This window comes from Oreochromis niloticus, linkage group LG6, assembly GCF_001858045.2.
Source record: "Oreochromis niloticus isolate F11D_XX linkage group LG6, O_niloticus_UMD_NMBU, whole genome shotgun sequence".
In the NCBI taxonomy this organism is placed as follows: domain Eukaryota; kingdom Metazoa; phylum Chordata; class Actinopteri; order Cichliformes; family Cichlidae; genus Oreochromis; species Oreochromis niloticus.
The window spans coordinates 8,887,906-8,904,810 of record NC_031971.2 but is presented as its reverse complement, the minus strand read 5'-3'; positions in this window follow the sequence as shown (position 1 = coordinate 8,904,810).

Genomic DNA, 16,905 nt, shown 5'->3' with positions numbered 1-16,905 from the left:
TTTCACATTCAAGAAAATATCTGGAAAATGAATAGTAAGCTGTAGGGGTTATAGCCTAACATTAGAATCTAAAATATGTGAAAACTTAAACTCATTACACCCTGTTCAAATAATGATTCGTGTCTTATTTGCTCATATTAATATCCTAGCTGGCATATTTTGTACTTTCACTCCCATATGGACCCCATTGAAAACAAGATGGCCTATCTCAAGGGGCTGTCCCTAATGAAGTAGAAATCACAATGTTACAAGTCCAGTGTGGTCTTAACGAGGGTAACACGGCTCAGCTTTTATCAATGTCTGTGATTGCTGGCTGGTCTATTTGTAAAGGCTTGTTAACAAATATCCTACAAACACAGAAAATGGAGAAAAAAAGGACTCGCAAGCCGAACTGGACTGAGGAGCAAGGTTTGTTGCTGGCCCAGTTGGTGAACGAACATAAAGGTATCTCTCCTGCCTCTTCTGTTGGCCATTTTGTGCAGCTGCTTAGGGGAACTCTTAAGCCACTAAAAGTCCTCTTCCCTGCTCTTAGCAGATCTCGCCTTAGGAGCCCTTTTAAGCGCTAGGAATCTTGAGGAATAGCTTTTATATTAACTGGGATTGTCGTGTCACTTTTAGGGGAAATTCTAAGAAAACGTCACGACTCTGAGAATTTTCTTAGAATTTGGCCGCTAGGAGCCACTTTTTGCACAAAGATTCTTTAGGGATACGGGCCCTGCAAAGTTTGAGCGTGTTTACAGAAAGAATAACGCCACCACAAACACGACCCTCTTGGCAGAACGTGATAAACATCAAAGTCTGTTAAATCAAACCTGAACATGACAACCAAGATCACAAAGTCTTCAGGAAAAGCGTAGCCAAAGTTTCCCATACAACCAGCTGTCTTTTGGAAACCAGATGTTTGCCCCCTGCTGGCCATTAAAAAGAACTTAGTTTTAAGGCCCTTTTAGGACCTGGTAGTTGCATCCAGCCTTCAAATACAGTCATGTGTAACAAAGATCTGTAATGTTGGAGACTGAAGAAAAAAAAACCTAAGAGGTTTCAGTTGACAGTATCAGTAAAAGCTCATCAGAAACAGAAGAGCCGTGTTTCCCCGCCCCCTACAGCCCAAGCTGTACTGCTCTTTCCTTTGTTTTGTACCACTGGAGGAAGTTTACAGTAGAAAGTTGTTATTATTAATCTCAGGAACTACATGGCACTGTATATTGTTTCAGTGTTATTCATGTGTGTTTTACTTCTGTATATTTCTAGATCTCTTTTTCTGTTTGTAGTAAGTGCACGGTGAATCCACCTCAGGAACAATAACTCTCCCTTTTCCCCCCTCGCGACAGTCTCTTCTCACGCACGTACGTCTTTCCTTCTATTCATTTCAGCTTTCTCTTAACGGATTTCTCAGCTAGAACCATCCGACCCCGGCGGTTTACAGTAACAGCTTGTGAGCTCGAAGAGCCCCTCGGCCATGCCGAAACACTTTCCTCCATTTTTAGGTTCTTTCGCTCCGTTTCTGCAAACATCTTATTCCTGTCGAGGATGTGGCTCTGACTGTAATGCCGTTCTTGCACTTCCCCTGGTCACACTTGTAAAGGTCACATGTTCCTGTAGCCTGGAATGATTCAGATGCTGTCAGGAAATCTGTCAAGCTGTGCGGAACGCTGATTTAATACGGGGCCATTTATTTTCAGTAACAGTAACAGACGTGACCGTGGTAACAACTGTACTTCATACTTAGATCAGCATGTTTAATTTAGGTTTAACGGCTTTCAAATGACAAGAAAAAGTACAATTTAACATCAGAATCACAGACGACTGATCTGTGCGATTCCCACGTACACTGACTACTGTAAAGACAGGATAGGGTGCACAGATTCACCTCACCTTACTGTAAATATGAGAAAAGTTGCTTAGAGTAAAACACAAACAGTCCATCAATGCCTAGTAACTGGTCTGAGTATGTAACAAACAGCATCTGGGTTCAGATCCGGACTGCAGTCTGCCTATTGGTGACCTAGAGCAGGGGTGTCGAACTCCAGGCCTCGAGGGCCGGTGTCCTGTAGGTTTTAGATCTCACCCTGAGTCAACACACCTGAATCACATGATTAGTTCATTACCAGGCCTCTGGAGAACTTCAGGACATGTTGAGGAGGTAATTTAGCCATTTAAATCAGCTGTGATGGATCAAGGACACATCTAAAACCTGCAGGACAGCGGCCCTCGAGGCCTGGAGTTCGACACCTCTGATGTAGATGATCAGAGGTGTATCACTGTGTGGCTCTTTTTTTGGTTAGCATGATTTCAAAAGAGAAAAACTATCAGATGTGCGACGATGTATTTTGTACATAAAACAAATCTGAGAAGATCACAACCTCAGTGATGAGAAAAATGACTGTGTTACTGTGTCGGTGGTTTTTACTGTCTGTGAAGTCTTGTTATCTGAAAACTGCAGTTTACAAGTCGTCCATCAAAAGAATTTCTTCTTCAAAATTTTTTCGAAGATCAAATCTATTTTTATTTCACTCTGCAGTTCGTCTATCCAGAACGAGAGTAGAATAGACAGCTACATGCACCCTTCAGGTACTGACGACATATCACATTTACAAGGAGGCAGATCAGAAGTCACTGTGACCTTCAGGTTAGACCTTTCTTTGTGATAAAAGCAAAATCCTACAAATACAATTCCACAGCTAGTGCTGGCTTCAAAGCACTAAAAAGGAGGAAAAAAAATAGTTTGGTTTCTCCCAGGAAAATAGTGACCTGCTCAGGGAGTGAGGGGAAGAATGAGAGTGTGAACCTCGGGCTGAAGACGTCACTGAAGCGTCTGAGGAGCTTGGTGCACAGAGAAGAAGGTTAATATAAAAATTGTGAATTTCTGGGCATAACCATCACCTTAAATCCCGCCAGTTCTGACTTTTTTTTTTTTTGGCTAAATCTGTCGCTTCTTCCCAGTTTCCTCTAACCTCCTGCATCGCCGCGCTTCACTGTGCAGCATCACTAACGACCGCCGCTCTCTTAAAAAGCAATTCTCGCTGCAGTGATTCACCCCTTTAGTCACTTGCAGCATCCACCCCGTCTTTTGTTATCCGTGCCCACTCGCTTCCATTCTATTGGAGGTTAAAAGGCCAACTGCGAGATCTAGGCTACTGCCGGGCCGTTATAGCCGCGCGTCGTGATTGCAGGGCGGGCTGAGCTGACTCACGCTAATGTTTTTGTATAACATCGGTGCGATAATGACAGGGCTCCGCAGATCAGCTTGACAGCAAACAAAGATGCCTGGTTTGCAGCAAGGCTTATCCCCCAGGCGTGTGATTATAGGCGAGACAGAATTAAAACACCAAATCTCCTGTCAGGTTTTTCCCACCTTCCCCTCCTCCCTCTCGTCCCCACACAGCCTGGTCTGAGACCCGTTTCCTGTCGCTCGGCTTTCTGCCTGAAATACCGACGTGATTATTATCGTTTGGGGGGTGGATGCTGGAGAGCAAGTGGATCTGCGAGTGCACGGGCTCAGCTTGGTGAACACAACAGGTCTCATCGTGGGAGAAAACACGAGCGGGTTTTCCTCGATCACCATCTCGCTCTCCTACTCGCCACACGTCTTCAGCTTTTTCCCGCCATCTTAAATCGAAGCATTAAGACAGCAGCCTTTAAAATTGCTTACTTGTAAATTGAGCCACACGTAACATTGCAGGCGTGTGCACAGAGCTGGGATTAACTGAAGTAGGTCAACACCCAAAGAAAGGAAAAGAAAAAAAAAACAAAAGCCCAACAACAACAAGGCTGGAGAATTCATTGACACGCTGCTATTGTCTGCACAGCTAACATTGTTATTACGGAAACAGGAAGATGGAGCCCATTAGAAAGCCTCCATTTCAGCTCCGGTTAAGCCTGATGGGTCTTTGCATTAGTCCACGGGGCAGGCGGTAATAGCTGAACGCACAGAGAGTGTTTTGCTGCGTTATGCATAACTGAAAAAAGGCCACATTGGTTTAAAAAGCAGCCAAATCAACAACCAATTTCTTTTTATTTGGGCAGGGGTTGCTCAATTAAACTTTTCCCCCCCGTCTTGCGTGACAGAGCCTAACGATTCAGCTCGTTCAGTTCGGACAACTGCTTTTAATTACCGAGGACTCATTTGAAAAAGCGTGATCAGGGACAGGAATCAGATAAAGAAAAAAAAAAGAAGCACGTAGAGGGAGAAACGGAGGCAGTTTGAAGCGAAAGCATGAGGGCGAGGAAAGAGGAAGATTAGCGCTAAAAGTGGTGCAGCAGGACGCTATGCGGCTTCAGATGTGAGTGAGGGAAGGAAGAGAGAGAAGCAGAGACCGAGATGTGGGGGAGGAAAGCAACGGCAGAGCTGAACAAAATAAAGCCAGAGGCCATGTGTGATTTAGATCACAGGGTGGAGGAGAGGCATGTCGAGGAACTCGTCTTGAGGGGGACACAGCTGAAACAGTGAGCAGGTCTGCATGCACATACATTAGCTCAAGTGGATATACACGTTCAAAAAAAGCCTGGCTGAGGAGACATTTTTAAAAATAATATCACAGCAGTTGGATGATAAAACAGCTAAACCAAACAAGTCCAACATGGAGGAATTTCTTTGCCGCTTCTCTCACCAGATGTTAACACAACTGCAGTCACTCGCAGCCTTAAAAATAGGCCTGTTATTCTGCCACCGCGCAAAATACTGTTTTTCTTTCCCATCGCTGTTAGCAATGACATTTTTTTCCCCCACAGAAGGAACTCGCTAAGCTGTATAGGTGCCAAGAGGAATTTGAGTAATCCAGCTGGGTTAATCGAGTTCTGCTTCTGCGATTACAACCTTAATGCGAGTAAGATAACTCTTAAGGGGTTTATCTGACAGTTGCAATATTACCCCGCTGGTTCTAATCAAATTATTAAAATATGTGTAAACACAGCGAGTGACGGAGGAGCAGAGGGTGAGGGAAGGATGGAGGCAGACTGGTGCATGAGGAAAACGGAGCAAGAAAGAGATGAAAAAAAAAGGAAGTGAGATGCCCACAAAGATGAAAGAGGATCAGGTGATGCTGTCAGCTGTGTGAAAACGAAAAAGTAGAAAGCTGCTATCAGTCCTTACAATCTATCAGGCTCAGCTGTCAGGTGCCCTTTTTTTCTTTTTTTGAATTGAGAGCAAAACCAGTGAAAAAGTCTTAAAAAAAAAAGAAAAAAAGAAAAAAGAAAAGCACTTGGCATCTGTGCCGGTCCCTCACGTGCCTTCAGACGTACTTAAAACCTTTGTGAGGCTTTCCTGAAAAGGGGGGACGCAGGAGGGTGTAAAAAGAGGTGAGATGTGCAGTGTGACACGGGTTATACACTTCCTGTCAGACTCACATATTCTTCATTTAAGGGCTTTGGTGGATGTCTGTCTTGTGTTTTAAAAAATATATATGAGAGATTTAGTTTGTCTGGAATAAACAGGAGGAGCATCTGCTCCCACAGCAGGCATCAGATGGTGCAGTCCTCCTAACCTCCATCAACTAAACAGCCAACAAGTGAATGATTAGCACACAGGGAGAAATGTTACAGAAAAACAAAAAAATGCAACACATTTTGCAAAGTGACTCAAAGATTAAAGAACAATAAATGAAACTATTTCAAAATATCTGAACTTTGGCTGAAACCGGAATGTGTCCAGTAAGTAGGGCCTAAAGTTAAAGTGCACGGAAACAAATGGATGTTTCTGTGCAAGTGGATTTTTTCTTTTTTTTACGGTTTTAACGCATCATTATTTCTGAATACAAGAGCATGACCAGTATAGGATTTTCAAAACTGATACAATGCCAATCTCTGATTATTTAAAATTAGTGATTGTTTTTTTTATTTCAGACACATGAAAAATAAACAGATTTCCCATCATTTGTTAGGCTTCCTTGTTTATACTCCTCCTGATTGCTCTGTGATCAGCTGTTTTTGTGTTTGTGATGATCCAAACACTCTTCCTGGTACTCCTAACATGGCTGAATGGTGTTTTGTTTTTTAATTTTCCATTTTTTAGCCATTATAAATACCAATACCCATAGATCAGCTGGTTGCTAAAAAGTATGTCGGGCTCTGGTGAGTAAGTGGAATATTGTCACTCCCCAGGAAAAAAGGAAGTTAATGTATATTTTTAACAGTATAAATACAACTTACTTTACAAGTGCTGTGATAGCGACACATATACACACTTTATAGTAAGAAATGAGTATAACTGCAAACCAACAGCTGGCAATACTTTACTGTAAAGTCTATATGCCAAACTGTTTCTATGTTGCCAGTAACTTCCTTGCTGGCAACATAAATCCTGCAGATATTCAAAGGTGGTTCCAAAGGTGATTAATATGTTGCTTGACTTGGCTGACCAAACCTAAGTATTGGCATAGTGAAAGTGTATTTTAGCTATTAGCAGCGTCCACATCTATAACGTAGGCCTGAGCACATGAAGGGTGGGAGCGTGATGCTTTGAAAATATAAACTCATCCATCTCCACAAAAGTCCAGTTATATAAGCATAGCAATAAATGGTCAAATACAGAGAGAGAAACAAATAGCGGAAGAAAATGAGTCAACTAAGAAGAGTGCAAAAATAGATTCTGATATTAGCCGTGTGTAGGAAAGGACCGTAGTCTAAGTCCAAACGTCACTTTAAACACACTACACTGGACGTATACTGGCTCATCTTCACTGCTGGATAAAGCACAATTCTGCACGCAAACAGTGACTAAACTGTTGCTGGAGCCAATACAAAGCTGGAAGTCTGGACTTGTTTACATTCAGAGCAATTTTCCAGCTAATGGTTGTCAGAGTGCTGCACAGACACAGCTCTGTCACAGCGGTGAACAGCTGGCAACATTTTAAAACCAGATGAAATCCCCATCAGGATTTTTTTGCCCCAGACTCGACTCAGTTGGTCATTTGAGACTTTTCTTATAATGATAAATGTCCCTCTCTTCTTCGGCTGGGCACCTGTAATTAAAAAGGCCCAGATTTCTTTGAAAGCTTTTCATTTTTCATACGCAGCTTTGAAAACTCACAGAAAAAGTTTAAACTGACAGACTTGCTTGTAAAAGTTGACACGAGCTTCCAGTGAGCAATCATCTACATATTCTTAACCCAGCCTGTGAGTCGACCTTTGCAACAGTGGTTTAAATTGCTTTAAAGCGCAGTCACCCCCCCCCCCCCCTCCCCCATATTTATATGAAGCTGTCGATACATGTGAGTGTGTCAGCCTACCAGCTTAACCCATTTGTCGACTCATACCATAACCACACGCCTCACCTTGCACAGCCCTGGCATAAAAATAAGAAAAAACGTTGTTTCCTGTCTCTCACACATACCACGGTTCTTTTCCCCATCTGAGGGACAGTTTTCAAGCAGAGTGACAGATTGATCAGCAGTTGCTGTCGCACGTGTGAGAGCAAGTGTCCGATCGAGTTTGGCACAATTTCGGCGACCGTGGCGTTGTGCAGACTTGTAGCAAGACCAGTGCCAACTGCAATCACAAGGCCTGTCTGTGCGCTCCGCAGCTCACTTATCTGTTACAGGCACAGTTCAGAAAGTGTGCCGTGCACGTTGGGAATTCAAAGCTTCTGGGTTCCGTGTGTGTATTTGGAAAGTTGACCGCGTATCATCGTGGCAGAAGGAAAACCCACACGCCGCTTTCCTGCACAAGCGAGCACGTGTTGGTTAAAAGAGACCGCGGCTCTTTGTCTGTTGCAGTTATCTTGCCAACACACGGTTCTTAACGCCACACCCTCTCTCATGTTCAGGCTTGACATTTAGGCAGTTAATTTTAGGAACCGCACAGGGACACAGAGTCTGGAAGAAGCACTATGCCACGGTAAAAATGTCAGCCAGCATATATGAGTTCTTAAAAGCGAGTTCCACTGCGTTTTCCCTGATCCATGACCGCCCTGTGGATTAAAGTCCCGCTTTAACCTCTCTGTGAACCATCCAAGAATGAAAAGGATCGTTTTAAAGAAAACAGCCAGGGAACTAGCTCGAGGCTTTTGTGATACTTCCAAAAGCACCATGAGTGCTGTGCTCTGTTCCTAATTATGTTGATTCAACATTGGCTCTAAAAGGTTGGGCAGATTTCTGAAAAATGCACTGACCTCTGATCCATTTCCACTTCCAGAAACTTCCTGATTCCTGAATAGTGACAACGGACATCCCACCTAATGCTGCTGTACTTACATTTGCAAAATACTGCTGACATGTACTTTGCCATTCTGCGAGCTGGGAAACGGAAAGAGGGGAAAAAAGAAAAGAAAACAAAGCTAACCACGAAAAAAGCTTGTGAAACAAGAGAAAAGACCTTGCAAGCCTACCCACAACACTGGTGCAACTCAAGAGCCACACTTATGATGACACCTCGGATCTGCCTCCAGCGGTGTTGCCATAGAAGCGTCACATTCGACGAGGCCTCTGAGGTGCATCAGTTTCTTCTTTGAGCGGATTTTGGTGATTTGATTTCACCTGAACAAGAAGTGCTCAGCCTCCAACCCTCCAGAGCAACAGTTAAGTGTTTTGCATATACTTCTGCTGGATGGCACCTCTGTGTGTAAGGAGCTGGTTACCTGTCCCGAAAAATACTGGAGGACTGCCAGTGCTACCCCTCAGCCTGCTAAGTAGGCACACCTATGGTATCAATTTCAAAATCCTACGTCGCCTGGTTCTCAAGTTATAACTTTCACAAGACTTTCAGAAAAGGTCAAGGTCACCGAGATTGGACCTCATCCAAGATTTTTAATAGTTGAGCCTCCGGTATCAATATGAAGCTCCTACGTCGCCTTGGCACAATTTTGGCGACCGTGGCGTTGTGCAGACTTGTAGCAAGACGTTATCACTTTTGCAAACTTAGGTGTTGGGACAATAATACCCCATCAACCCCCCCCCCCAACCTCGGTGCTGTTATATAAATCGACCAAATGACAGACTGAAGAGAGCAACATTTTTTACAATATTTATGTAAGCGGACAAGTGCAGAGATAATATCCACATGGAAATGCTAGTGTCACAATCAGAAATGCTTCATTGGAATATTATCGGTAATGGCAGATATCTCGCTGCAATGGCACTGAGAGTGGAAGAAAAAACAAATGTGCTTTTATCAGCCAGTGAAACCAGTGGCTTCGATTGCAATATCAGCTCTCCATTTACCCACTGATATTTCTCATGTCGTGGTGTTGTTCTCTCATATTTTAAAAAAAAAAAAAAAAGCATGTTCTTTCTCGATGCCTCTTTTCTCCTCTCAGAATTTTCTTGAAGCAGCAAAAGTAAGAACAAGCATCCATTCAATCCTTTTAGCTCTACATCTGGCTCATGTTTCCCTGCCAGTGTCCACCTTGACCATCTGGCAAGAGGAGCAAACCGACTTGCATCTCAAGTGCTCTTATCTCTGCCGACCCCTTCTCCCCTTTCGTCAGCCCAAAATCATCAACTGGAAAGGTCAGGAATGTAGAGGAAAAAGCTTCGTGTCAGCTGGATGTGTGTTAGAAAGGCGAGGAGGCGTGCTAGCATGTCCGATCCCTCTGAGGACACGGTAAATAACCCTGAGCTGTTTGCCGTGCTCCTTCGCCTGCTAGCGCTCATGCTAATCTTCACAGAGATGTACACACACACACACACACACACACACACACACACACACACACACACACACACACACACAAATACCGACTACTATCAACATTTTTAAAGTTTCCCCAGCTGATACCTCGTTGTCATTCTCCCTCCTTCCATCCTCTACTGCCTCTCTCAGTCTTCCTCTTTCACCTCTGCTTCGGGCCTTTAAACATAAAGTCTGACTCTACTAGTTTCTGCTTCCCGTGGCTGTCAGGGCAAAAGAGAGAGAAAAAAAGATCTGCAAAGTCTAACACATCAGCAGCTAAATCCTCCGAGCTCCCCGCGAAGCCATTCAGCACATCAACACAACATGGCACATTTTTCATTATCGTTACCCTGACAAATCACCAGACAACACAACAATGAACTCAAATGTGCGAGTGCTCCTGGAACACATTTTATTAATAGGTAATGTGCAAACAAAGTCAAATGATAATAATATAGTGCAAGGAAGGAAATCATGACTGGGTTCAGTCATAAGCTTGAAACCAAGTAGCAGCAGATCATGATGATGTGTCAGATTAGCTCCAAATTCATAAAGAGTTTCTGCTACATTTTCATTTTCACTCTAGACCTCTACATGAACCTGGAAATGACTTTCATTTAAGGCGGAAAAACCTGGTCAAGTCACAACCTGAAGGTATGAATACAGCTGTTGTGCATCTGAGTGCAGTGGAAACAGCCAGGTCACCTGGTTCAAGTTTGCACTCCGGAGTGCCATGACGAAGGGAAATAACTCTGTTTTACACATCTTTATCAAAATATGTCAATTTCGGTGTGTGGAAGACTCGGGCCTCATCACACCTAGGCAACGAAATCGAGTTTATCTAGAGAGTTTTATTCTGTCGGCAGATGGAGGTGGCACAGCTTTCCTTCTTTAAATGGTGCTATTGTGCTATTCTCCAAATATCACAGTTTTGAATGGGCATCTACTCTCACTGTTTCCCACACATTTAGATTCTACCAGCGCCTCTCAAGCGAGTCCCTTACCCTGCGGACGGTCTCCAACCCTTTGTTCTGCTCTCCGGCCCATGAATGACTTCTCCACCTGCTGTAGGTTTTGCTGCAGTCCAAGAAGGTGGAGTTTGGAGCACGTCTGACCGAAGGATGAGATCCTTCTGGGATAACGTCACAACAGCGATGTAGCCAAAAGCTGCCTAGTAAGGAACTTGAGAGGTGGGAATCACTGCAGAGATGGCGACGTTCCCTCAAGCACATGAATACATAACAACAAAAAGCTAAGCCCTGTCGTATATATGGACATACACATATTAAAAACAAACACTAGCTCTACGTCTACTCTGCTGCTGCTTCTTTTTTGGCTCATTCTCCAAAATCAAACTGGAGCAGATGGCTGTCAGGGGTTTGATGAACCACTTAAGGCTCCTGCCTTGCTTTGCTTGATTGAAGGCAAGTGGAACATTTTATTTTGAAATGCAAATGATCTCACTCTCTTTCTGCTTTTTTCCTGCTTTAATGGAGTGATTGCATTAGAAGAGGAAAGATGAAACTCACTTCTCTCAAGCATTCCCTGTACAGGAGCACCGACGGCTTCACAAACCCATGCAAGTCTGGTGTCGCAAGAACTTTAATGTTTTTGTTGTTTTGGGGTTGTTTTTTGAGCACGGGCTAATTAATAACTACAAAATAGATTTTGCTACTCGTGACTCTACATTGATGTTGTGACACTGTGACATGAATTGTAAGTGTGCGTGTGTTCGCTGGAGCAAGATAAAAATGTTTTGTTTGGGTGTTTTTGAGTTCCTAACTCCACCATTTGCTTTGCATAGATTGCATGCAGAAGTAGGCAAGTAGGCACATAGGCAAATGATATATGCAGCCAATCCTGGCCACACAGATTGGGTGCTATGTTTTTTATGCCGAATTACTGAGAGAGAACAAAACAAACATGTGCAATTTGTGCCCACAAGCCACCACAATCCTGCCAGAAGATGTGATGACCTGCCACTAATAAGATCTGAAAGCCCTTTCTGTTGAGGTAAATATAGCCCCTCGTTGATGGATGCAGAATGTCACTTGGGTACAACCCTGACTGACAGGAGACAAATTAAAAAAATAAAATAAAATTAGCAAATAAGCAACCGCTCCATCAGGCTTCTCCACCTGCCTCTGGAGAGAAAAGTGAAAGGAGGGAGAGGTGACTGGCAGCTCATTATACTCTGCAAGACAACCTGTTAATGATACAGGCAGTGGGTGAATGTGACACTCAGCTAGCGCCTTACCCCCACTAAGATGGGAGAACATGTAATCACACACGCGCACACACAGGCAACTACAGCAGACAAAAATAACACTGGAAATTTGGTCATTTTCTTAAGTAACCATCAAACTAGTTGCTGTGAAAGTGTAGCTGCTTTGGGACGGATGCTGCAGGCAGCGCTGAGAGCATAATTTAAAGATACTCGACTGACCGGCAGAAAACTCACCTTCTAGTGCACAGTGAAGTACATTTAGGCACAGACGCACCACAGAACTCTGCGCACATCTGATAAACAAATGTGCCGTTTTGCATACATAAAAGCCGCTGAAACTGAAAACTGAGAATTAGCAGTTTTGCTCAGCAGAAAGTGTGACCTTAAGGACGCTCAAGCCTAACAATAGCTGGCATACAGTTAGCCAGTAGCTTCTCTTTGCCGATTTGACGATAAAACCTCATCTTGAGCTTTCATATCTTGAAACTGAAGGTTCAGGCGTGTATTTCGATGTCTCTCCACGACACGTGAACACCTATGACTTCTCTTCTCCACTTTGACGTACTACATGTGTGGGTGGTATCTAGCCACATATGTAAAATGCAGTTAGTGAGAAGGGAGATGCCATTCCCAGCAACTGTATACAAATATGGTGGCTTCCAAAAATCCCCAAACCCACTTCTAATTTTATTAGAATGCATCAGCTTGTTGGAACATATATAATGATCTAATTAAACACTATTCTGCGCATATCTACAAGTGCAATATCCGACTTTAGCTTTAAAAGAAACATTCTCCGACAGGTGACCATGAACAAAATGGATTTTTTCTCTCAGCCATCTCCGTGGATGGACTAGATGTTTCTATAGTGACATCACCAGATATCATTTTTCAGTACATTTGCTGGGCTGGGATAAGCAGCCAAATCGGATTAAACCCTGGATGACCGTCCTCTGGGATTTGCGTTTTCTAAACCATCCATCAGCTCAAGCTACCTGTTCCCAAAAACCAAACACCTGCTTCTGACTCTATTCTTAGTTTAATATTAACATTTGTTGCTCCCCGTTCTTTTTTGTTTGCCATCTGCGTCCCATCTGACTATTTATGCCTGGAGGTTTCATGAACTGAGCCTCACTTAGAGTTAAAGCCAGTCTAGAGCCTCGCTGATATGAGACCCTCTACAGCTACCCCAGTTGGAAACCCACTGTAAGATGAAGGGAAATACATAAATCATTCAAATAAAACCATCAGAGAAGTGGAAATACCTTCTTCAGTCGACGTGCTCGCAGCCCACTGAACTCTATACGCTGACAACAGTTCCCAAACCAAAGCCTGTGACTTATGCTTGCTGACAATAGAGTGCTGCAAAGTTTCACCACTGAAACACACCAGCAGCCCTCCACTTCACTGCTCATTCAATTTCCTGCTCCTTTGCATTGCTTACATTTTACATTTTCTGGCACGAGGAGAAGAATAAGGTTCATTTCCTGGATCACTTCTGTTTCAATCAACCAGCTGTATTAAATGCAGAAGGAGCGGCTTCTGCTCCCCAGCAACCAAGAAGGAAAACAACATTCCTTTAACCTTAAAAAGGTTCATGGCAGAAAGGACTCATATGTGAAGAATGAAGTAAGAGGGGTGGGTGGACTTCTTTAATGAGATTAATTAGTGCGAGTAGGAGGGGGACAATGTAGGAGACAAAACGTGATTCAGTGGGGTGAAAGGAGTGCATTCTTAACATGATGACTTTTCTGCATATGGCAACTCTCGCTTTGACGAAGGTCAACCCACCTCCATTGTTCATTTTAATGTGTCGCATTCATGTATATGTTATTGAGTGAGTGTGCATTGTGTTCATTGATTCGCTGCAAATGAAGTTTCCCGTTAAAGCACAAAGAAAGTCTTGAACTGACAACGCGACAACAAATTCTTGAATTAAGCTGACAATGGTGAGGCAGTCCATCTGGTTGAACTGCAATTCGGTCTGAACACACACACACACACACACACACACACACACACACACACACACACACAGACAGCTGTATGCTCCGATAGATAAATTGGATCGTTTATACACACAGCCAGCCTCTCTCTTTTCGGATAAATGCAGCATTATGTGCCTGAAACAGTGAGGGGTACATGACAGTCAGGGGGCTTTTCTCCAACTTCATGCCCAGTCAATGAGTCTTTAAGAGCAAATTATGGACATTCAAATGTAACACACATCACTTTGAATACACAAACACACACAGTTCCTGTTTCTCATTAAGTCAAATCGCTCATAAATAAGCTGCAATAGCAAGAACTATTTAAAAGTACGTTTTCAACACATTCTCTGTCATAAGGCAGCGCAGTACGAGCTTTTATTTTATGCTTAAAACTCAAGTCCGATTGACCTAAAGCTTCAGACTGAGGTCGACATTCGACTTTCCAAATGTGCTGCCAACAGGAAGGAGAGTAGAGTTTCCTCTGGTAGGCAAACATCATCAACACTCACGACTAGGCTGAAAGGAGTTTCTCCCACATGATATTTTTTGCCAATACCGATAGCAAATAGCAAAGGACTCTTATTCAAACAGAAGAATCCCACAGAAAAGCTCCTTTGAGACATGCACTTTTTAATGCAAGAGATGCTTTACAGCGGGACAGGAGTTGGGGAGCGAAAGTTGTGCAATGATCACTCCAGCTTTTAATCCAACATATCCTATTATCGGGAAATATCCGTCAGGAAAGTGCTTGCTTACTTCAGCAAGACAATGCTAAAACACATTGAGGTAATCCGAAAGCATGAGCGCATATTAAAAAGAGCTCAACAGCCCAGTACAGATGCATGAAAAACATTTGCCGATTAATGAAAAATACAATCCTGCACTGACATTTAAAAAAAACAAAAACACAAAAACAAACAGTGATGGCAGGTTGATAATGACGACAGTGGACCTGCAGAGTCAGCACAAGCTGTACCTCAGTCAGAGAAAAGGACAAACAAAAAAGGGCATGTGACAGGAAATAAGATGAGAAAGGAAATTTTGAGTAAATGTGCTACAATAAGTTTCTGATCAGACACGTGATCGGAGAACAAACACGCTTCTCAATTTAATATGCCAAACGTCCTCACGGGTCACGAGCAATCCTTATCAAAAAAGCTTGTATGTTTCTGGTGCGATTAAGTCGAGCGGGTTGGCTTGAACCAGGTGACCACAGAGCAAGATCCTTCATAGCAGAGTCTCAGTGGAATAAACAGCTCAGTAAGCATCTGCTAATGACTGCGGTAATCTTGAATCTACGAATCAATGCTTTGCATGTCAGCAAAAGCCTCTGCAAGAAGTTTGATGAGCTTCGTTGAGGTTTTATGGTTGATATCAGAGATGTGAACGGCTGCTGTTATTTTTAGTTTTTGTGTTTCAGGTATTCCGTACTCTTTTTAGATACTCAGATAAAGAGCAAAGACATCATGAAAGTGAGTTTACAGGGAAACTGGTAGTAGGTCCTTTGTTGAAGAGGAAGCTTCCACCTGTTTCACCCCAGCTCAGATCCATCTCGTGCAGGCTGCATGTGTATAACACCACAAAAAACAGATGTTTTCTCAAGCGAATTGTGAAAAGCGTGATTGCATACGTGGTGTTATTTACGACCACTTCCACCACCTGTGTGCAGCTTTATGTTTTGCAATCTAATTTATATTTTTGTTTCGGTGTGGATCATAAACTCGCAGATTGTGCTTTACAGTATCAGAGAGGAACAACAGCAAGAAGAGAGGTCGCGTTTCTGCATGACACGAATATAGACGTGTCAGAGCATATGTGAGTGTGAAAAAAGACACATCTAAAAGCATGTGTCCGCTTAAGAGTGTATGTGTGTGTGCTGGCGCCCCGGACCTCAGTGTGCTTTTTCCATCACACCTCTATTAACTCTTTTTGCCATCAGCGTAGATCCATAATATCTCCATGTCTCCTGCTCACAACCATCAGCAGTTCAATAAAACAGTCAAAGTTAAGGTTGTTTGAAAAAAGATTCTCAGATACTAATAAATATCAACTTTACCATCAGATTAGACACTTATTTGGAACAGGCGATATTAAATTGTACATTTTTTTCAGAAAGGTCTCGGGAAAGGACGGACGTTTATATTACCAGCTACACGTGAAGCCAATCAGTCGCTTTTATTACTGATAGAATCTTTATTTACAGCGCTACAAATACATAGACATGCAGTGGAAATGAGTTTCATTTAAAGTACGTCTGGCAGCATATCTATAGTGATCAAGGTCATGCGGTTTTCCTTTGCGCCATCTAAGTAAGCAGTGAGGCGCTGCATTAGTTTGACTAGATTTGTTTAACAAACCTTAAGTAAAGGAGATTGTGACAAATGAGTTGACATACATGATGTTATTTTACCAGTTTGAAATGTAAACAACAAAAACTAAGAAGGAATCAGTTCCCTGGAACACATTTATGCTATTTTTAACCTTCAAAACTTCCAGATGCTCAACTTCCTCATCGAATTTGTCACTTCCAAATGAGACGAGTGCTGACTTCGTGCTTTCATTCATGATAAAAAAAAACTGAACCCATTATCATATGTGTAGAACACTGACTGTACTTCAAACAAGATTCAGGCTGTTTATACCTGCAATAAAACAAAACAAGTGTCCTTTGTCAAATATTGCAACTGCTATTAGTTACGCCTCTGTTTAACAACAAGGTAGGAGGTCAACAAGCTGAGAGATCATTAACAGATAATACAATCATTATTGGGTAATACATTCATCCCTTTAGCTTCAAGCTAAATTCTAATATCAGCACTGACAAGCCTGGGACACTTTACTATCAGGTTAGCCACTTATTTGGAGCTGCCAGCATAGAATTGTACACGTTATGACAGACTGTGTTAATTTATTGGGATAACACAATTTTTTGTAACTAAAAAGTGTTACGGTTCTGTTAAAGTTAGAAGCTCAGAAAGGTCTCATCTGGACAGAAACAGTGGCAGTTTACATTACCAGCTACACAAGACGCCAATCAGTCGCTGGTATAATCCTTATCTTAATTATATTTTTTAACATTTT